This window comes from Hemiscyllium ocellatum, chromosome 6 (genome assembly GCF_020745735.1).
Source record: "Hemiscyllium ocellatum isolate sHemOce1 chromosome 6, sHemOce1.pat.X.cur, whole genome shotgun sequence".
Lineage (NCBI taxonomy): Eukaryota > Metazoa > Chordata > Chondrichthyes > Orectolobiformes > Hemiscylliidae > Hemiscyllium > Hemiscyllium ocellatum.
The window spans coordinates 83577100-83599382 of record NC_083406.1 but is presented as its reverse complement, the minus strand read 5'-3'; the positions used below and the strand labels follow the sequence as shown (position 1 = coordinate 83599382).

The window sequence follows — 22283 nt, the reverse complement described above, 5'->3', positions numbered from 1 at the left end:
CTTTCAACAGTTGGATGGTCACTAGCCCACCTTAGGTCGGTTGTCTCTTCTTCCTTTAACCATTTCCATCAATTTGCTCAAAGTAACAACCACCTTCCTACTTCTAGCCACTTCTGCTCCAGCTTGCTCCACAGTCAAGACCATCCTCCTAGTAGTTTCAATTGTGTTTGCAGACCTTACATTGCAACTCAATGAAAGCATTATTTGAAGCTGTACCTATATAATGGCAAAGCAGCAATTCCAAGAAAAGTGAAGGTTGCCAGAGACGACTTGAATTACAACACTGTTGAGTATCTGAAACTCAATTGGATTTCTCAATTGGATAGAGCTTATTTGGGAGCAAGCACGTAATTTGAGTGAGCAAGCTAACGTTTCAATTCCAAATGACTCTTCATCTCGATGGCTCTGATGAAGAGTCATCTAGATGAGACATGTTGGCTTGTTTTCTCTCCATGCATGCTGCCAGACCCATTGTGATTTCCAGCATTTTTTGCTTTCAGCACAAGGTTCCAATACTTGCAGTAACTTTCTCCTTAATTTCAGTGAGTTGGATTTATAACTGCTTTACTACACCATACACATACACAGCATGTAGGAAGGCAGGACATGAAAGGATATGAACTGCAAGTTTTAGTTAAATCCAAATATATTTTTAAAAATCAGCTCACTTGAGTTACTTCTGTGATGAAAGGAGTATGATTTATGTACAATAAACTTTTTTTCGAGTTGAGTTTTCAAACTAGTGCTATATGGGTTTTCAAAGTTAAAAATCACACAAGACCAGGTTATAGTCCAACAGGTTTAATTGGAAGCACACTAGCTTTTGGAGCGACGCTCCTTCATCAGGTGATTGTGGAGGGCACAGAATTTATAGCAAAAATTTACAGTGTGATGTAACTGAAATTATACATTGAAAAATACCTTGATTATCTGTTGAGTCTTTCATCTGTTTGAATAGTTTCACTTCTTTCTTGTGTAAATCACAAAACCATTTTCTAAAAGTTACATTCTCAGGTTAACTGTAACAATTGGTGTTAGTTAGACAATATGTTGAAGGTGTTAGCCCCCTGTGTTTTATGTCTATGCCATGTGTTTAGATTGATTCTAATCTAAAACGTGGGATAACAGAGTTTTACATTAATTCATGCAATTTTTGAGCAAAGTGCAATATAACTCTGCAAGTACAAACTCACCCCACAAAATATATGTATATGTGTGTATGTGGGTTTTTGAGTGTGTGTGTGTTTGGGTTAGGGAGTTGTGAGTATGAGAGAGTGTGTGTATATGTGTGCGTATGCGAGTGTAGAGCGTCTTAAGTCTGTGAAGGGGTGCATGTGTGTGTGTGTGTGTGTGTGTGTGTGTGTGTGTCTCTGTGTATATGAGTGTCCATGTGTATGTTTGTGTACTGGAGTGCCTGTGTGTGTGTGTGTGTGTGTGTGTGTGTGTGTGTGTGTATAGTGCAATGGCGGTCACCTGTAATGTGACATGAACCCTAGGTGGGTACGGAACTTAGCTATCAGCCTCTGCTCAGCCACTTTTCGCTGCTGCCTATCCCGAAGTCCGCCTTGGAGGATAGTCACCCGAAGGCCCGAGGTCGAATGTCCTGGACCGCTGAAGTGTACCCCAACTGGAAGGGAACACTCCCGTCTGTTGATTGTTGTATGGCGCCCAGTTATCCGTTGTTGTAGCCTTTGATCTGTTTCCCCAATGTACCATACTTCAGGGCATCTTTGCCTGCAACGTATAAGATAGACAACGTTGGCTGAGTCACATGAGTACCTGTCATGTACAAGGTGGGAGGTGTCCCCACGTGTAATGGTGGTATCTGCGTCCATACTCTGACACGTCTTGCATCGCCTACCATGACAGGGTTGTATGGAGTTGACCTGATTGCTGGGCAGTTTGCTACAAACAATGACCTGTTTGAGTTTGGCGTTTGTTTAAAGAAGAGCAGTGGAGGTGTGGGGATGGACTTGGCGAGGTGCTCATCCTCATTGATAATGTGCTGCAGGTCATGAAGAACATGGCACAACTTTTCAGCTCCTGGGATGTACTGAACAACGAAAAGTATCCTGTCAGTTGCAGCATGTATCTGTCTCCTGAGGAGGTCATTACAGTTCCTTGCTGTGGCACATCGGAACTGGCAGTCGATGAGTTGAGCATCATACCTCGCTCTTATGAGGACATCCCTGACTACTTCCAAGTGCCCGTCACATTCCTCCTCATCTGAGCAGATCCGGTGTACTCATAGGACTTGTCCATAGGGGATGGATGTTTTGTGTGGAAGCTGGAGAAGTACAGCATTGTGAAGTTGTCTGTGGGTTTGCGGTAGAGTGTGACGCTGAGGTGTCCATCCTTGATGGAGATGCATGTGTCCAAGAATGAGACAGAGAGTAGTCCACGGTGAGTTTAATGGTGGGATGAAACTTGTTGATATCACTGTGCAGTTTTATTAATGACTCTTCGCCATGGGTCCAGAGGAAGAAAATGTCGTCAATGTACCTGGTGTATAATGTTGGTTGGAGGTCCTGCATGTATGGGTGTTGGTATGCTTTTGTGAAGGGAATTAAAAATTAAACTTGGTCAGCCTACAATTTTAGTCTAGTTCATTCCAGTTAACTGCAAGGCTTTGTGGGGTGATAATTAAAGCTTAAATGTTGCTAAAAAGAGATTAGAAGTTGAAGCTTTTCAACATGCATTCATGGTAACTAGGGCAAGAGAAGCAGACTTGGGGGGAAAAAAGACATCATTTCATACAGAATGAGTAAGGATTGCCTGGGCCATAATTGGCACAGAGTTACAATAAGAACAGTTCACTGTCAACCTTAATTTTCACACCAGACAAGTAGGTTCTCATTAGGTAGGGCATTGCCATGGGGATGCAATAGACTTTTGCAGTTTCCATGACCCTTTGTTTGAAAAGGTGCAACGTATGTATAAATTTATTTTGCCTACATTTTAACTGAAGAAGGGTTATACTCGAAATGTCGACTTCTCCACCTCCTGAGGCTGCCTGGCTTGCTGTGTTCTTCCAGCTTCGTGCTTGGCTATTTTACTTTCTAACTGGCAGAGTTTTCTCCCTCTTTTGCTCGACTTTCTCAATGCTATATATGGTCACACGATGCTATAATGTCAAGGGCAGTCACTCACAGCTCACCTCTGGAGTTCAGATCTTTTAGCCAGCCTTGGACCAAGGCTGAAAAGAGGTCAGGAGCTGATTGCTCCTGACACAGTCCCAACTCAGTGTCAGTAAGCAGGTTATTTCTTTATAAGTGCCACTTAATAGCAATGTCAATGACCCTTTCCATTACTTTACTGATGATTGAGAGTAGAGCAACAGGGTGGTAATTAGCTGGGCTGGATTTGTCATGCTTTTTGTATATAGAAAGATTGTCACTGTCAAAGTAGTGTTGAAACAGCTTGGCATCTAGTCCTGGAACAACACTTTTCAGTGCTATTGCCAGAATGTTGTTAGGGCCCATAGCTTTTGAATTACCCAGTGTCTACCAATTCTTGATATAACATGGAGTGAGTTGAACTGGTTGAAAACTGGCATTTGTGATGCTGGGGGCTTCAGGGAGAGGCTGAGATGGATCTTCCACTCAGCACTTTTGGCTGAAGGATTCAATTAATTTGGTTTTGTATTTTGCACTGTCATGGTGGGTTCTCCCGGCATTGAGGATGGGAATATTTGTGGACCTTCTGTTTCTAGTGAGTTATTTAATTGTCCACTGCCATTCACAACTAGATGTCACAAGGCCATAGAGCTTAAATCTGATCCATTGGTTATGCCATGTAGCCCTATCCCTTGCATGCTACCTCTGCTGTTTAGCACGTGAATCATCCTGTTTCACAGGTTCACCATGTTGACGTATCATATGATTGTTGTCGAATGCACCTTGAACCTATGGAAATGATGGGAGAAAAGCTTAATGTCAAACCTGCCCCAACCAACACCCCCCAACTCCCCTGACACCAAGCCCCATGTCAAGGGGTGAAGGAGATGTATTGCTGGGTTTGTACGAACAGAGAATCAGTGAGTACCCAATGCACTAATGAGTTGATGCCAGTGGAATCTCACAAAGCTCCCCAGTGACTCCCTGAAATGGTCTACTAGGATAGAAGTTGAGAGAGGTTATTACCTTTAGGACTAATGGGATAGGATTTCTACACAGTCCATGTGATTATTAATCTTTGTCCATTAGATTCTTGATATGAAACAATTTATGTTTAATTCACTCATGGGATGTGGGCTGGGCCAGCATTTATTGCCCATCCCTAGTTGCCCCTGAGAAGGTGATGCTGAATTGGCTTGTAAACCACTGCACCACTACGGAGGTGATGGCTAGTGGTATTTCTGCTAGACTATTCATTGAGAGACCCAGGAAATATTCTGGCTACCCAGGTTTGAATCCTGTCGTGGTTGATGGTAGAATTTGAATTTGTTTGAATAAAGTGGAATTAAGAATCTAATGATGATCATGAAACCATTGTTGATGATCACAAAGACAAATCTGACTCATTAATGCCTTTTAGAAAGGAAATTGCCATCCTTAGCTGGTCTGGCCTACATGTGACTCCAGACCTCCAACAATGTGGCTGATTTTTATCTGCCCTATGAGCAATTAGGAATGGGTGATAAATGCTACCCTCGCCAGTGACACTTACATCAGTGAATTAATTCTTTTAAAAATCCGTTTGCAGTAGATAGACCCACAATGCTCTTTGGGAGGAAGTTCCAGGATTTTGAGCCGATGACACTAAAGGAACAATAATATATTTCCAAGTCAGGATGGTGAGTGGCTTAGAATGGTACGCTTAGGTGATAATGATCCCATGAATTTGCTGCCCTAGTCATTCTAGTGGATGCTAGAGTTTAGAAGGTGATGTCCAAGGAGCCTTGATGAATCGCTGCAGTGCATCTTGTAGATGGTACACACTACTGTGACTGAACATTGATAGTGAAGTGACTGAATGTTTGTAGCTGTGGTGCCTATCAAGCAGACTGCTTTGTTCTGGATGGTATCAAATTTCTTGAGTGTTGTTGGTGATGTAGACATCCAGGTAAATGATGAGTATTCCTTCACACTCCCATTTGTGCCTTGTAGATAGTGCACACACGCTCGGGAGTCAGGAGATGAGTTTTTTGCTGCAGGATTCCTAGTCTCTGATCTGCTCTTATAGCCAATAACACAGTCAGTTTAGTTTCTGGTCAATGGTGACCTCCAGGATGTTGATAATCACGGAATCAGTGATGTTCATACCATTGAATATCAAGGGTGCTGGCTAAATTCTCTTTTGTTATAGATGGTTATTTCCAGACAATTGTGTGGCGTGAATGTTACCTACCATTTGTCAACTTAAGCCTGGATATTGTCTGAGTTACGTTGAATTTGCATACGGACTGTTGCACACGGACTGTCTGAGGAGTTCACAAATGGTGCTGAACATTATGCAATCAAACATGTCCATTCTCACCTTATAGTGGAGGGAAGGTCATTGGTGAAGATGTTCTAAAGAAAGACCACTGGACTTGAAAAGATCGCCTCTGCTTTCTCTCCACAGATGCTGCCAGACCTGCTGAGTTTCTCTAGCAATTTCTGTTTTTATTTAAGATCATTGGGCCTTAGACACTACCTGAGAACATACTAGAGAATTGCACACATTTCTGGAAATGAGTCAAAGCTCCTGGACACTATTTTACAAGAGAGTTCTCCAACGACATGGTGGTTTTTGTCTTCAGGCTGTATGACAGCCAGCAACGACTGCTGCTGTCGCTGTTCACATTGGGTACTTCAAGAGGAATTGTAGGAGCAAAACAAGAGTTTTTGGGTTGACCTGTGTCATGCTCCTTTTGCATGCAGGAGGTCCTTGAGAACAGTCAGGGAAAGCACACAGTCCTATTAAAGGGATATTTTATCCCTGACAACCCTCTCAATTGTGCCCTCAGAGGTTATTCTCTCACTAGGGTAAATTGTAACCAGCACATGTTCCATGTGATTCTATATTGCTCTGTGGCTGAAGAGACCACTCCTTGCCACCAACATCACAGGCTCTTGGAGGTATCTGCTGCTTACAAGACCTCTTTTCATGCATAATAGTAATCCTGATGTAATTTATTTACTCTCAAAGTGGCAAGATAGTCTTGAATGAAATGGCTATCTTGAAACAGCCCCCTTCCCAAAATTCTTTAACCTTACCGTACCAGACTTCTCCTTCATCCTTCATTTTTTATGTGAGGACACAAAAGTAGTCATGGGATAATTTGCAGTCTTTATAAAGGTCTGCCATCACCAATTGGAAAGATGAGGTATTGACTGAATGTCCCTGCTCCATTGACTTTTGCAAACCTGAGACATTAGAAGGTGTCAATCAGTGTCTTAAGAGATCAAGTCATAGTTGAATGTAAAGTGTTATGCTGATGTGTTGCTTAAGTGAGAGTTGCAGGCTGATGTTGAATATTGAATTATCACTGTGCCCTTGATGACTTGAGTATACCTTACTTGGCCGCACACTCCAGCTTCAGTTCTGCCCCTTTTTACAGAAAACACTACTTACTTCTGCCACTTTGGGTGCAGCCTTCCTAAAATCAAAAGTACATTGCACAGTGGCTTTCAGGTTGAGGCAGTGAGCTTCAGAATTTGTGTCCATTGCTGAGTAGCAGTCTCTTTCATGACCCATATTATGCCACCCACCTCTACACCCCAGTGTTCAGCACCTCCATTTCATGATCTATTTTTCTTCAATGATCCTTAATCTCCCTCTGTTTTAGTTAAATCCCACCACATTATGATCAGTATCTCCATTCTCCCCCCCCACCCCCCTGAGACCCTCACAATCAAGGTGCCAATTTCATGTTGGTCTGTACCCCTCCCTAGATCCAGGCTAGAGTCACCCTGATTTTCCATGACACCTCCTTTCAGACCAACGAGATCCCATGCTATCCCATTCAATTTCTTCCTTTGACTGTAACCTCAGTTAATGAAGAGAGCTAGGCCATCCCCAGTTAGAAACAGCCCATGTCAGTCACATATCATGAACGTGGTCATCACCCAAGAGTAGAAATGGCCTAGTTACCGTGTCTGTACTCTTGACTGACAGGCATTCACCCTCACCCCACTAACCATGCCCCATTTCCCATTCAAATGGCTCCATGCTACCCATTGCAAATGTCCTGTGTTTGCCACCTACATGTATCATTTCTGGTAATGGATGCAGCACCGTGCACTTCAGAGAAACCCTTTCATATTGATGTTTAATTGTGCCTTACAGCCAGAAGCTGCTGCTGCTGCACTGCTGTTCTTCTGTCAAGTTCAATGAGAGCCCAGGGACATATGTGACCTTGGTCCCTTGGACACAGAGTTCACAGCAAAAGTGAAAACCTCAAATATTTGCAACATTTCGCTAGAAGAATACAAGGCAGAGAGTTACCTAGACTGGAGGCCGAAGACCAAACTTCCAGATATGTGACGAGTATCTGAAGCAGTGAATATCTCAACTGAACATAAAACTTAATTGGGAGGGATGAATAAATTTCAGTGGTGAGATGTAAATGCATGCAAAACAGATTCTTGATACCTGATGGTGAGATGGGGACATTCATCTTTGGAGGAGGAATAATTTAATTATTAAAGCTTATCTCGATGGCTAGAATCTCAAATTTGGATTCTGGCCCAAATAATTTCTTATGCCCGCCATTCTTCGCATCTCCTCTGGGAACAGAAAATTGGGCTCTGAATTCTTGATTCTTGCCCAATTAAGTTCTACCACCCACTGTTCTCCTTATCTCCTCCATGATTGGAAGATTCCACTGTTACCTTCACAAAAGTGAAATAATAAAAAATAAGTAACAATTATGAACATAAAAGTTCTCTATAGGAACAAGGATTTCCATAACATAATAAAGAAAGATAAGATAGCAAAGTTTGAAGGATGTCCAGAAACAAACTGAAGTGTATTTCTGCAGCAAATTGTAAACTTAAACAGATCTTCATTCCTTAAACTGATTTTGCGATTGAAGAACTATGTGCTTTAGGAAATGTTTTGAACTTTGTAAGTGCAATAATCAAAAATTGTCAAATAACTGGTGAATCTGTAGGAAGCTGCAAAGATATCTGTGCTTGATAGGTTAACATCCGTAAATGATATGACTATTAAGTTTTAACTCAACTTGTCCTCTTGGAAAAATTAATGGAGTTATTATTAGACAGGCTTACATAATTACCAGTTTGACTGTTTGTATTTCACCCTGCTGCACATGAGTAGATTACTCAGTTCAAAGATTGAAAATTGAAGTGTAACATTTTAAATACTGCTGCCCTTTTTAAAAGCATAATTGCTTTTCCAAGATTAGTCTAAAACTGTGGATAATTTTCAGTTTGTCAGATTCCATTGTTTATGCCAACCTTGAACAAAATTATAAATCTACTTTGACGCATAAAAAATAATGATAATCTTTAAAATAGAGTAGGAGTTCACGAATAACAGGATCGCGTACACTATGCATTTTTAATGCTGATGTTTAAAATTGCTAATAGATTTAGGATATTTTTCTTGTCAGGTATAGAGAACACATATACTAGGCAGAAAATATATAATATTTTCATTGGTTGAGTCTTTGTGCCTTTTGGCTGATTTCGACAGATGCAACTTAAAAAAGAACTTGTTACAATTTTTATCTGGTTTACTGGCATGTTTATTTAAGACTTCCTAGGCTCATAGTTAGCATTCTCTTCAGGATTATTTACTACATCAGATGCTTTTAATCATTGGATTTCCTTATTACAGCAATTATAAGCCCAGGAAGAACACTATTCTGATTTTGTTTTCTTCATTCCTAGAAACAACATAAATGGCTTTTGTTACTTGATTGGCAACTCCACGGCAAAGGCAATGTCATGCTGTGGAAAGCAATCATTGTCAAAAACCTTCTTGGCTGCTGAAACTAGGAGTAAGACAAATGTCAACATCACACCATCTTTATCTGTACAACAGCAACTTTCACAGACAGGCTCCTGAAGCTGTTTGCCATGGTCTCTAATAAAAATGACAAAACAAAGATGTGTGCAAAAAAAATGTTCAGACCGTATCAGTTAAAAAGCATGTATGTAGCAAGCTGAAATTACATCTCCTAACCCCTGAATCTCAGAATGTTATGAAAGTGAGTTAACTGTTTGTTCCAAAGCCAAATCAACATTACTGGCTATCCCTCACAGATGAGAACAATTGTTTTCTATGGGTCTGAAGATGGCATATGTGTATGCTATATGCAGCATTGTAGTCATCCTTACCCATCAGAATTACAATTTATTCTATTTGAATTATTCTTGGGATGTGAGCAACACTAACAAGGATACCTGTGTGACTACTTCCCGTTGCCTTGATAACCTCTCATTTTGGCACAGGCTGGAAATTGGGGCAACCACCAAATGCCCTTGATAGGTGGCATCAAAACTGAAAAATTTAAACTTATGAAGAAATGAAGGCTAGGTGAGGTGGAGGTACTAGATCCATTTCTCTAAGAGACATTAGTGAACCAGATGAAATTTTATCATAATTCACCATTGTCTGTGGTCGTTTACCAAGTGCAAAAACAAACTATCAATTTAACTAAATTCAATAACCCAGCGTCTATAGTAGGCTCTGAAGGAATCCTGTTTGGATCTCTAGCCTGGCACAATTAAAACAAAGTTTGTGAGAAGATTTGTAGCTCGGGTGCTCGTTGTTGTGGTTCTGTTCGCTGAGCTGGGAATTTGTGTTGCATTAATTGTTTTAATTATAACAGTTAAGTAAACGTGAATTACACCTCTTCTTAAAATCGACAGTTATCGTGTTTACCATGTCATGTCTATCTTTGTGACGTACACACAGAGTTAAACCCCAAACTGATAATAAATATAAAACATTACATTTCCATGACCGATGCCATCCAATGTCAGGAGACCTGTAATGTAGCCATTCCCAGCTGCCATTGATTCTAAACTGTACTTGAGCATTGGGAAATACCCATCAGCAAACAAACATAATTTTGCCTCAGATTATTCTTCTCTCCCTGTACAATCAGACAACTTGCTGTTCACCTGATTCATGGGTTAAGTTAGAAACTCACTAAGTCCCAAGTATTTGTATGCACCAAGTTTGGTTCTATCAGGATGCATTACAAGAATTTAAGCACATTTAATCTTGGGTATAAGTTTATTGACCTAAATATTGTTTTGTAAAATCACACAAAAATGATATTATCCAGTTATAAATGGAACTAAAAAGTGCTGTGTCTGCATCTGTCACTTGATAGACTTTCAACTTGAAAAAGATTTTCCTGAGTATTTGTTGAAGTGGGAACCATTAATGATGCAGTGACACAACTGAGTATTTGGGATCTCAGTGAATGGCACAGACAACATGGTACCTGCTTCAGCTGAGAGATTTCAGGGATGGCAAATAAACACATTGGAACTGAGAAGACAGGTGAATTAAACAGGTGAAGTCAATATCAAATTAAATAAGAAGCAAGAAATAAAGAAAGGGGATGAAGATTTAATTAAGAGAAAATAAAAAGAAACTAAATGCGAAAGTATGGAAATATCCATCACTCCTCCATTCAAAACCTATGTTATGAGATTGCACATTTATAAAGATTAGGTTTGGATATCAGTAACCAGGACATCATGCTTGATCTTGAGAGGAACTTCTGATCATATATTCAGACCATCAGTGAAATGCCTTTTCTCACCTCTTTAATATCACCTGACTCCATCCTGTATCAACACATCTGTTGCTGAAAACTTCATTCTTGTCTTTGTTACTTCTAGACTTGACTTCCAATGCTCCTCCGGCTGGTCTTACATTTTCCACCTTCAATAAACTGAAATTCATCAAACCCTTTGGTAAAACCCTAACTCTGATCACTCCTTTCTCACATCACCCCTATGCTTGAATGGTGATACTGATCTCAATATGGCAATAGCTCAACGTCAATGTTCTAAAGCTTGCTTTCACAACTTCCAACTGGTTCACCCCACCCTCTCTGTGAAACCATCTCCAACTCTACGACCAGCACTCCTCCAATGTTGGCAACTTGCACCATCCTCAATTTTACTCTTTACCTCTGGTAGATATACCTTCTGTAACCTTCTAGGTAGTTAGTTCTGAATTTCCATTCCTAAAATTTTTTATCCCCCTCTCCTCTGTGAAACACTTCCTAAAACAAATCTCTTTGGATTTTTGATTATCTGTTCTAACACCTTAGAGTCAAAGATCATGTGGAATGTAAACAAAACCCTTCAGTCCAACCTATCAATGCCAACCAAATTTCCCAAACTAAACTAGTCCCATTTGTTTGCATTTGGCCCTTACACCTCTAACCTTTTCTCATTCATGATGCTATCCAAATGACTTTTAAATGTTGTAACTGTACCTGCATCTAACCACTTCCTCTAGCAGTTCATTCCACATTTTAACCACATTCTGTGTGAAAACGTTGTCACTTGGCTTCCTTTTAAATCTTTCTTCTCTCAACTTAAAATTATGCCCTTCAGTTTTGCACTCCCAAGCCATGGGAAAAAAAGCTTTGCAATTCACCTTATCTACTGACAAGGCTGTTGCCAGGATTGTAGGATTTGAGTTATGGGGAGAGGCTGAACAGGCTGGGGTTATTTTCCCTGGAGTGTCAGAGGCTGAGGGGTGACCTTATAGAGGTTTACAAAATTATGAGGGGCATGAATAGGATAAATAGACAAAGTCTTTTTTGTGTGGTGGGGGAGTCCAGAATTAGGGCATAGGTTTAGGATGAGAGGGGAAAGATATAAAAGGAAACTAAGGGGCAACTTTTTCATGCAGAGGGTGGTACCTGTATGGAATGAGCTGCCAGAGGGTGTGGTGGAGACTGGTACAATTGCAACATTTAAAAGGCATTTGGATGTGTATATGAATAGAAATGAGTTTGGAGGGATATGAGCCAGGTGCAGGTAGGTGGGACTAGATTGGGTTGGGATATCTGATCAGCATGGACTAGTTGGACCGAAGGGTCTGTTTCTGTGCTGTACACCTCTATGACTCTATGTCCCTCATGATTTTATAAACCTTCAAAAGGTGACCCCTCCACCTCCTATGCTCCAATGAAAAAGTCTCAGCTTATCCAGCCTCTCGTTATGACTCAAACCCTCCAGTCCTGGCAACATCTTTTCTGCATTCTCCCCAATTTAATAATATTCTCCATGTTAAGAGACAAAATTTGTCTGATAATGTTCCTATGAAGAATTTCAAGATACTTTATTATGTTAAAAGTGTCACGCAATTAGAAGTTGTTGTGGTTTGCCATTCATTAACTCTGAGAGACGAAATAAAACTACAGATGCTGGATACCAAGGTAGACAAGCAGGAGGCTGGAAGAACACAGCAAGCTAGGCGGTAACAGGAGATGGAGAAGTCAATGCTTCGGGTACCCTTCTTACATTAACTCTTACCATATCGTAAAAAGGCTGCTTATATCAGTCTCAAGACTTAACCTTCTGTGGCAAATACCCTGTACCTATATATAATAGGAAGACAAACAGTGGATTCTGTTTTTGCAAAGCTGCAGTGAACAGTGAACTGGTGTAGTTCAGAAAGCAACTTTTGGATGTTTACATTTCTTCACATATCCGCTCCCCTCCTGAAATTATTGTACCCTTTAGCCATCACTAACAGGAAAGATTATTTGTCTTGCCATTATGTTGATAGCGAATTCTAACACAATATTTTCATTTCATCTTCCAAATTATTTTTCAAAACATGTACTCATACACCAATAGGGAAAATCTTTCAAATATTAATAGCAGTCAATCTGAATTTTTAAACAAATTTCTTCAGGCATCTGAATATTTCTGAAATATTCAATGAGAATGTAATATTGTTTCTTTTCATGAACCTGAATTATTCAAAAGTGCTAGAAAGAAAGCTGAATAAGATCTTCAAATTATATCGTTAGCCTTATTTATTTATTATGCATCGAAACCATTTTCTACCTCAATAACTTACAGGCTATTTTCTTGATGCAAAGATATGTTTTCACATTTGTAAAGTGCATTTCCTTAACATTCATGTACGTAGCAATGAAAATATAAATCGACAATTGAAAACCTTAGCACTTTAGAACGAATGACACAGCAACTCTCTTAAAATAACACGTCAGACGAAATGTACAATTCCTCCTTTATACTCCTATAATCCCTTCTCATCTAGAACTCTACTCTTTGCTTTTCTGATTTGAAATTTATATTTACTATTATCTATGTTTTTGGCGATTAAAGAAGATTCTAAATTAGTACCAATTGATGCGAAGTTTGAAACTATATGCTGTAAAGCAGCTTGGGCACTGACATGAAATGTACAATCTGTTTAGGAGCAGGGGTTGACTACATGCCCACCCAGCTGGCTCTGCCATTTAAATAGATCAGGGCTGATCATCTACCTTAATGCCACTTTCCCGTAAGATCCCCAGATCTGATGAGGTCATCGTTATCCAGAAATCTATTGATTTCTATTTTGGACGTGATCAATAATTGAAGCTTTGCAGCTTTGTGGGGTAGAGAATTACAAAGATTCACCACCCTTAGGGCAATGAAATTCCACCTCGTCCCAGTCTTAAATGACCTGCCTTTATTCTGAGAATGTGTCTCCTGGTTCTAGGCTCGCAATCCAGTGGAAATCTCCAGTCCATATCTGCCCCGTCACATTCTTAACACCATAATCCTCAATCCAGATTAAATTTTAACCTAAGAACATTGTGGCACATTTTAAAAATTATATTTAGTCTTCGTATTGAAAGCTTGTGAAATGCTTGTGTTCTGATCTGGTCTGTGTGAACCAGCTCATAAGATCAAAGAAACAAGCATTAGTCTCTTGGGCTTGTTCTGCTGTTCAGTAAAATCAGGGCTGATCTGATTGTGGCCTCAATTCCACTCTCCTGTTTGTTGCCCCAGAAGCTTTAATTCCCAAGGCAATCAGGAATTTATCTAACTCAGTCTTGCATATTCTGGATGACCCAACCTCTATGCTTTCTGTGGGAGAAAATTCCAAAGGCTAACCACCTTCTGAAAGACAAAAAAAATCTGCATTCTTAAATGCGAGACTCCTTATTGTGAAACTGCGCCTGTAGTACCAGAATCTTCCATGAGGAGAAATATCTCTACCTTGTCAAAATCCTCAGAATTATTCATCTTTTGAAAGATCACCTTTCTTTGCTCTGACTCAATGGGGTAGTGCATTGGAAATATAGCTCTGCTTTCCCTGGAGTCAAAAGATAAAGATTGTACAAAGTAGCCACAGTCCCCCAATTTACCTCATTTTCAGACCCAGGTTGTTAGAAAGCATGGATCAGTGGTCTGTCCTGAACATAATCCTGATTCCCTTACTGATTAAAATTTGACTACCTCAGTCTTGCATACACTTAACAAACCAATCTTGATAGCCTTCTGCACTAAAAAAACTTTGCACCCCTTTGACAGAAAAGATTTCTCCTCATCTCTGTCTTAAATGTGTGATCCCTATCCTCAGACTCTGCCTTTGCATCCGACTTTCTCACAAGGGGAAGTGACTGCATCTACCCTGTCAAATTCTCAAAGAATCTTGTACGTTTCAATAAGCTCACCTCTTATTCATCTAAATGCCAGTGGAACAATTCCAATCAACTTAAGCTCTCATCAAAAGACAGTCCCTTCCTGTTTCCTCACCCAACTTGAATGGCTCCCTGTACCAAGGTGTGTGGTCATTTTGCTCATCCTCCCAGTAGTCCCCACTCCCATCTGCACAGCTTGCAAGAACATCATAACTATTCGACAATCCTAGAGGTTGAGGCTTCTCAATTTTAACCCTCACATCGGCCTCCTCTGCAGTCATACACCCTTGTTCCTGATCACAGAAAAATTGTAAGTTTCTTAATCTGAGACCATCCTCTGGAACAAAGTATCCAGGTAATTTGCTCCTTCCCTGATGTAGTGTAACATCCAGAGCTCAGATTCCAGCTTCTTAACTTAGATCTGAAGTTCCTCAAACTGCAAACCCTTACTGTAGATGTGTTCACTCTGGATATCCAGCTGCTTCCACATCACTCATCCTACTGCCATTATCATGTTTGATTGAATTTATAAGTGAATTACTCTCGATTCCTTACTCTTTACACTTCGCTATACTGATGCACTATTCTTATTAACTAAAGAGAAAAATAAAATCACCAACATCAATCTAATACTTAAGCAGCTAATTTTGGAAAAGGAGAATTAAAACACTGGAGACCTAATTCATGTATCGTTGGACATCGGAGTGGATCTGGGAAAATTAACAAACTGTGAAATTCACAACTGATCTTAGAAGAACTGTTGGGTGAAGTTCACAGCACAGAATCAGATAAGTTAATCGTTGTTTTAAGTGTGGCCTACAGAGAATCTGCAGTAATGAGGTGAGTGGGTTCTTTCTTGATTAAATGTTTTTGGAGATATGTCTCTTGATTAAACTTAAAATATAAACCATAACTATTAATTTAACCTGGGGTAATGTTTGTAGAGGAATAAGACAATGTTAATTTCTGGGTCTGTAGATTGTAAAGGAGCAAAAATGACCTTTAATAGAGTGATATGTACTTCTTGTCAGATGTGGGAGTCATGGAACCACAATTCAAGGAAACGGTTGTGATTGAGCAACCAGTTGGCAAACAACCAAGGAAATGATACCAAGTAGACAATTTCATAATGCTTCCCAGACTCATGACAGAACTCTTGAAGAGCAAAGAGACCTGGGAAGGTGATAGGTAGATGCAGGTGAAGGGGGATAGTGGTTGGGAGGTCATGTTATGGGCCGTACAGGACATTGGTTAGGCCACTGTTGGAATACTGTGTGCAATTCTGGTCGCCCTCCTATAGGAAAGATGTTGTGAAACTTGAAAGGGTTCAGAAAAGATTTACAAGGATGTTGCCAGAGTTGGAGGATTTGAGCTATAGGGAGAGGCTGATGGGTGACCTCATAGAGGTTTACAAAATCATGAGGGGCATGGATAGGGTAAATAGGCAAAGTCTTTTCCCCGAACTAGAGGTCATAGGTTTAGGGTGAGAGGGGAAAGATATAAAAGAGACCTACGGGACAACTTTTTCACGAGAGAGTGATACATGTATGGAATGAGCTGCCAGAGGGAGTGTTGGAGGCTGGTACAATTGCAACATTTAAGAAGCTTTTGGATGGGTAAATGAATAGGAAGGGTTTGGAGGGATATGGGCTGGGTGCTGGCAAGTGGGACTAGATTGGGTTGGGATATCTGGTTGGCATGGACGGGTTGGACCAAAGGGTCTGTTTCCATGCTGTACATCTCTATGACTCTAAACATAAACTAAAAACCTCACTTTTAAAATAAAGACTGGAAATATTCACCAATCCTCCTCACCAATCAGCTTCTTTCCCTGAACTTACAGCTCATTGGTCTGTGATACCACTCCATCATTGCTTTCACTACAGGTTGCCTTCTCGATTTATATATTTTCATTTCTCTCACTTACCTCTGGAGAGTTTACTTATAGTCATGGAGTCATACAGCACGGAAACAGACCCAAAGGTCCAATCAATCCATGCCAAACATAATCCCAAACTAAACTAATCCCACCTGCCTGTTCCTGGCCCATATCCCTCCAAATCTTTCCTATTCATGTATCTATCCAAATGTATTTTAAACATTGCAACTGTAGCTGTACCAATGACTTCCTCTGGAAGTTCATTCCACATGCGCATCACCTTGTATATAAGAAATTTGCCCCTCATACCTTTCTTAAATCTTTCTTATCTCACCTTAAAAATATGCCCCCAATCTTGAAATCTTCCATTAGAGAGAAAAGACAATGACCAATTATTCAATTCTATACCCCTCATTATTTTATAAAATTCTATATGGTCGCTTCTCAACCTACTACGCTCCGTGAAAACAGTCGTGGTCTATCCAACCTTTCTTTCAAACTCAAACCTTCCATACCCAGCAATATCCTGGTAAATCTCTTCTGAACACTCTCCAGTTTAATGATATCCTTCCCTATGACTGGCAGACCAGAACTGGACACAGTTTCTTCTTGCAGTAAACCCATATTAAAGCATCTCGACCCCCTTGTACTGAACATCCACTTTGAATCAAATTTCCTACAAGGGATAGTACCTCGTTTAGCCTTTGACACACGTTGCTGCAGTCCCACACTGACCGTGCTCCTTACTAACCGAGTGGTGAATGACGTCTCTTTCTTATAAAGATCCGATCAGAGAATCTATTTAGCTACACTAATCATACTTCATTTTGACAAAGGAATCGTGCTTTTTGAATTCTGTCAGCCCAAATTAAGTAGCTATCTTCTTTAACTAAGCTATTTAACTTACTTGAAGATTACTGTCCCATTCTGATGTTAACTCTAAAAAACTTAACTTGGGAATGGATGCACCAGTTGAATTTCCAACAGTAGTTGGTAACTCACATGCCCTTTGTCTCATTCTGCAGTCCCACACTGACTATACAGTTGAATAGTCAGTTGAACTTTGGTGGGGGGGAGGCACCAACTTTTAGAAATGATAATTCACAACAAAATGAGTAGCAATTTGGGAAAATGCATGTTAATTAAGGGAGGCTGATACAGATTTTTATAATGGTTATTCGGCCCATCAAGGTCTACAGTAACCCTCCAAACAGCAGCCCACCAAAGCTCAATCCCCCCACCCGATCCCTGTCTCCCTACATTTCCCATAGCTAATCCAACTGGCCTGCACTTCCCTTGATGCTATGGGCAATTTAGCTTGGCTAATCCACCTAAGCTAACAGCTTTGGACTGTGAGAGAAAATCAGAGCATCAAGAAGAAACCCATGCAGACATGGGGAGAACGTGCAAACTCCACATAGACCGTTGGCTAAGGCTGGAATCAAAACCAGATCCCTGGTGCTGTGAGGCAGCAGTGCTAACCACAGAGCCACCTTACCATCCCATGTTTATTAACTTGTTTGAGTTTTTGGGGAAAGTAACTGTTACAACTATAGAATTTATAAAATTATGTTTTGAGACTTCCTCTTTAATTTACAGCAAAGTGAGGGGGTTATGTGTCCTGCTCTGCCCAGCAAGAAGTCTGAGGGACAAGAAGGCTCAAAATTGAATGACTTGCTGAAGAGATGCCAGATATTTAGACCAGAGAATACTGGCAAGTGTGTTTGTGCTGACTGTGTGGGTGCTCCAAGTTTCACAGGGAGATATTGTCACCTTTTGTAAATAGTTATACTTGAAAGCACATATTTAATTCCAAGGCTAGAATAAAGTTGAAGGTCTAGGGAATAGCTAATTGGATACAAGGCTTATGCGATTCACATTGACTTTGGGAAGAATCCATACCAATCCACTCTACTGTTAGCTTTCCAACAATTTTCTCAGCTGTCACTGAGCCTCACACATCCACGTGACTCTGTTAGAATCTGTGAGAAAGAGAGAGCAGGAAATGCAGGCAGCTCTTCCTAAAGCTGAAGCAAAAGGTGGTATGCGTTTGTGCACAGATTGAAAAGGTGGAAGTTATGAGATCTAATGGAAGCTGGACGAATAACTTAAATTACCAGCTGCAAAAAGGAAGCAGCTGTTAGGACCTGAGAATACCTTTGGAGGAACTCAGAATAAATTATCCATTTAAGGCACAGCATAAACATGGCGTGGAAATGTCAGGCCTTTTCAAATTGAAGTGGGGAAATATTTCAGGAGTTTATCTGTCTACTAAACAGCGTTTAGTCAATGGTGCTTTTAGATTACAATGAGCGGTTAGGATCTAGAATGTGATGCCTGAGAGTTTAATTCAAACATTGTCCATGATGCCTCTCAGTCAGTAACTGAAGCCGAAAACGCTGGCAGGAGAAAGGTCTGGTGAGTTACTCTTGCAGAGACAGTGCGGGCATGACGGGCCGAATGCCCTCCCTCTGTGCTGTAACCATTCTATGATTCTAATCCAGCTAGCGGCACAAATGTGGAAAAGTTCCTCTCTCGCTGGTTGGGTAAAATCCAAGTGTCAGTTCAATTTCCAATTTCCGAACTTAGAGCAAAATGTTAACTAAACACAGGGGAAACCTGGAGTGTGGGATCACTCTCAGTCTCGGGCAGGTGGCCTCAAGGATTCAGGGACAAACCTCTGGATCGTCGTTTTCCAACAAGCCGTTTGCCAGACCATTCAGTGCTGGTGAAGGGTCACTTACCTAACCCCACCCCGGCCACATCAGAATGACTGGCTTCTCCACAAGGCGCCATCGAGCTCACAACATCTTCCAAGATCCCGTGTGGGGGAATCCGGCTGAGCACAGAAATATAACCCCGCCCCCCCACCCCTCTTTCTGATCATGTCGATGGAACATCAGGCTCGGTGAGGATTGATACAAACTTCACTGAGGGTGTAGGACATTTTAGTTCAGAAACAATCGGAAAGAATGCTAATTAGAAGCAGCAAACCATCCAAAGAAGCGGCACTCCATCGAGGGTTAAAAAGGGTCATTCCCTGCCACTGTTATCAGGAGTTGGTTTTAAAAGGAGCTGCCTCTTTTCCGCCGGCTCGTGTGCCTGGGAATTGTTGCAAGTCCCATCACTGAAGGAAATTTCTCTCACTCATAGCACGCAGTAGCTTTTCCATCTTTAACCCAAAGTTAACACACGAAGCGCAGCCAAAACGTAAAGCGGGCTGAGTGTTTTTTTTTGTCATTCATTTATTAAGGGATGTCAACACAAAGTCAGGATAACTGGTACCGCCACCAATGAACAGCGTGGCTGAGTTTTACAAACTGTAACAACACGATGATTAAATATGCTAAATACATTGGATGGAGAACCCGAATTTGGGTATCATTCAGCAACACGCTCTGACACCTACCCGTCATTTCACGATATTCAGTCCCACATTGTTAGTCATCAAACTAACCGGACACACAGCAGCCGACTGCTCCTTAACTTTGTTGTCTGTTGGGAATGTTGAACACACGGTAAAAATCGGTAGTTCCTGAATCCATCTGGCATGCAGCCCCCTGGGTGATGGGTGGTTTTAGTTTTGCAACAGTATATACTACTCCATCGGGTGCGGGGGAATTCTGGTCGGATTCAATCTGCCTTTTCTTTCTCCCCGTCTATATTCTGAACAGGCAGCGTTTCGCTGAGAATGGATTAGACTCCAAATACTGTTTGGCGTTATAAATGAACAGAGATATCAAAACAAAATTACAGCCTCTGTATGAATGCCATTTCCTTCAGCACCAGCCTCGATCACCCAGGCGCTGGGGTTTGTAAACTTGCAAACGAAGTGCAGGCAACACACGGCAGTTCGTCCTTTTAAGAAATATATATATTACCCAACACATGGGAGGTAAATCTTGTCTCCTAAAACCAATGAGCTGCTCATGATTAAAACGAATCTTTACAAGTTAGAGTCCCTCTGGCATTCGGGTGTGGTTATGTTCAAATTTCTAACGATTATATAAACCTGCAAGATTACTGTATTGTATCGAGGCCTCTGGCTATTAAAAGTTATTTAAATATAATTGAAGTTTTTCATCTACAGATGGTGCTCTTTCTATTTCATATACAGAAAGATCAGCTCTTTTTTGTATTATCTACATGTAGGTAACATGTTAAAATATATGTTTTTTTCCCTAATAGTTTAACCAAAAGATGATGGGTGACAAATGTAACTGTTTATTACTTGGGTCGCCACCTCAATTATGATTCAAGTTCATAGTATTTAAACATAGCAAAATAAAACCTTACCTGAACCCTCTCGGCACCTGCGAGAAGCGAGTTCCTCAGCTATTACGGGATAAGCCAGCGGTAAGAGGGTGCTCCGCAACAGTGTTATACAGTAACAAATTCTGACAAGTTCATTTTCATCATCACACCACGCCTTTTTTTTAACATGGTAACACCCGGCCTACCTAGCGGCAGATACGCTCATTTCTGTCCAACCGTACCAAGATTAATACTCCGCAATATTCACGTATCCTTCTCACATTACATTTGCCAATCAACTCTTAAAAATAAGGTATCTTCCACACGTGGCCTCACAAATTAAATTTAAAAACTAGTTTTTTCTAAGTTTGTAATTAAATCCTTGACACTCCAGTTTATGACACACAGCGGCAACAAGGTCTCATTCCTTCGCTGTAGGGCGAAACATTGAATCATATTATTGGCACAGCACCATACGATCCAGCCGGTAAATCCCTCACTGGGGGAAGGCTCAGCACTCCAGGCTTTGCAGCGCCTGCGCTCATGTTGCACTCTGGGCTTTGTAGTTCACCGGCCAGCCCCCAGTTTCAGAGGCGAAACGAGAGCTGCTTTTGGGAGTGGAGTTCAACCTCTCACACCAGGCTCCTGGAGACGCCGCGGGTGCCCCAGTGTGGGATCAAGCGCAATACAGTCTCCAGTCTCCACAGCGGCATCTGAAGGACGGCTGGGGAAGGACAGTGCAAACCCGCAACCAGAAATGCCCCTTTGCAATGCCACTGCTTCCCTGGCTAACCATAAATCGTTTTATTGTGCTAAATCCGAGGTGTATTGTTAAATTGCTTAAATCTTAAAATAGTTTAATCCGGTGTGTTCCATTTGTATGATCACAAGTTTGCCATTAACAGTTTGTCAATGAAGTTACCATGACGGTCACTGCTACTCATTTCTTCCAGCGAGAATATTCACACTCAGTGAAAGCTAACAGCAGCTGACCGGTTTTATCACAGCGTTCTCCACCAGTCAGTAAATGCCATCCACTGAAAATGAGTTTATCACAGTGGGACGCTCATCATTGATATGTGAGAAGTCGCATAGGTGTGTCTAACTTTGGAAGCTCTTCTTAATCCCGGCAGACCCACCACAGACTCGCCTCTGAGTGAACGAGCGTTTGTACGATTTTAGGCTGTTTTGAAGATATTGTGCCAACTGCTAAGAAAACAAGCATGCTTTTAACAATGGATCAGAAAAGATTCACCAGGACGTCACCGGGAATGGAGGGTTTATATGAGCAAAGGCTGTATAGACTGGGACTTTTTCACTGGAGTGTAGGAGATTGAAGGGTGACCTTATAGAGGTTTAGAACATCATGCCGGCTAGGATAAGGTAAATAGCAAAAGTCTTTCCCCTAGGATGGGAGAGTTCAAAACGAAGTGTCATATTTTTAAGGTGAGAGGAGAAAGTTTTACAAAGGGCATGAGGGGCAATTTTTTTTACACAGAGCACGAGTAGAGTGTGGAATGAGCTACCAGAGGAAGTGATGGATGCAGGTACTTT

At 41.0% G+C, this 22283-nt stretch overlaps 1 protein-coding gene across 2 annotated transcripts in view; it reads right to left on the bottom strand.

Annotated features, from left to right (window-relative positions):
• sgcg (sarcoglycan, gamma) overlaps positions 1-21217 on the bottom strand; it is a 644218-nt gene extending 623001 nt beyond the window's left edge. For both annotated transcript variants that reach the window (XM_060826731.1, XM_060826730.1), the window contains exon 1: positions 20772-21217. The gene's annotated coding sequence lies outside the window, so the exon portion shown is untranslated. The remainder of the gene's footprint in view (positions 1-20771) is intronic.
• Positions 21218-22283: the final 1066 nt, after the last annotated feature.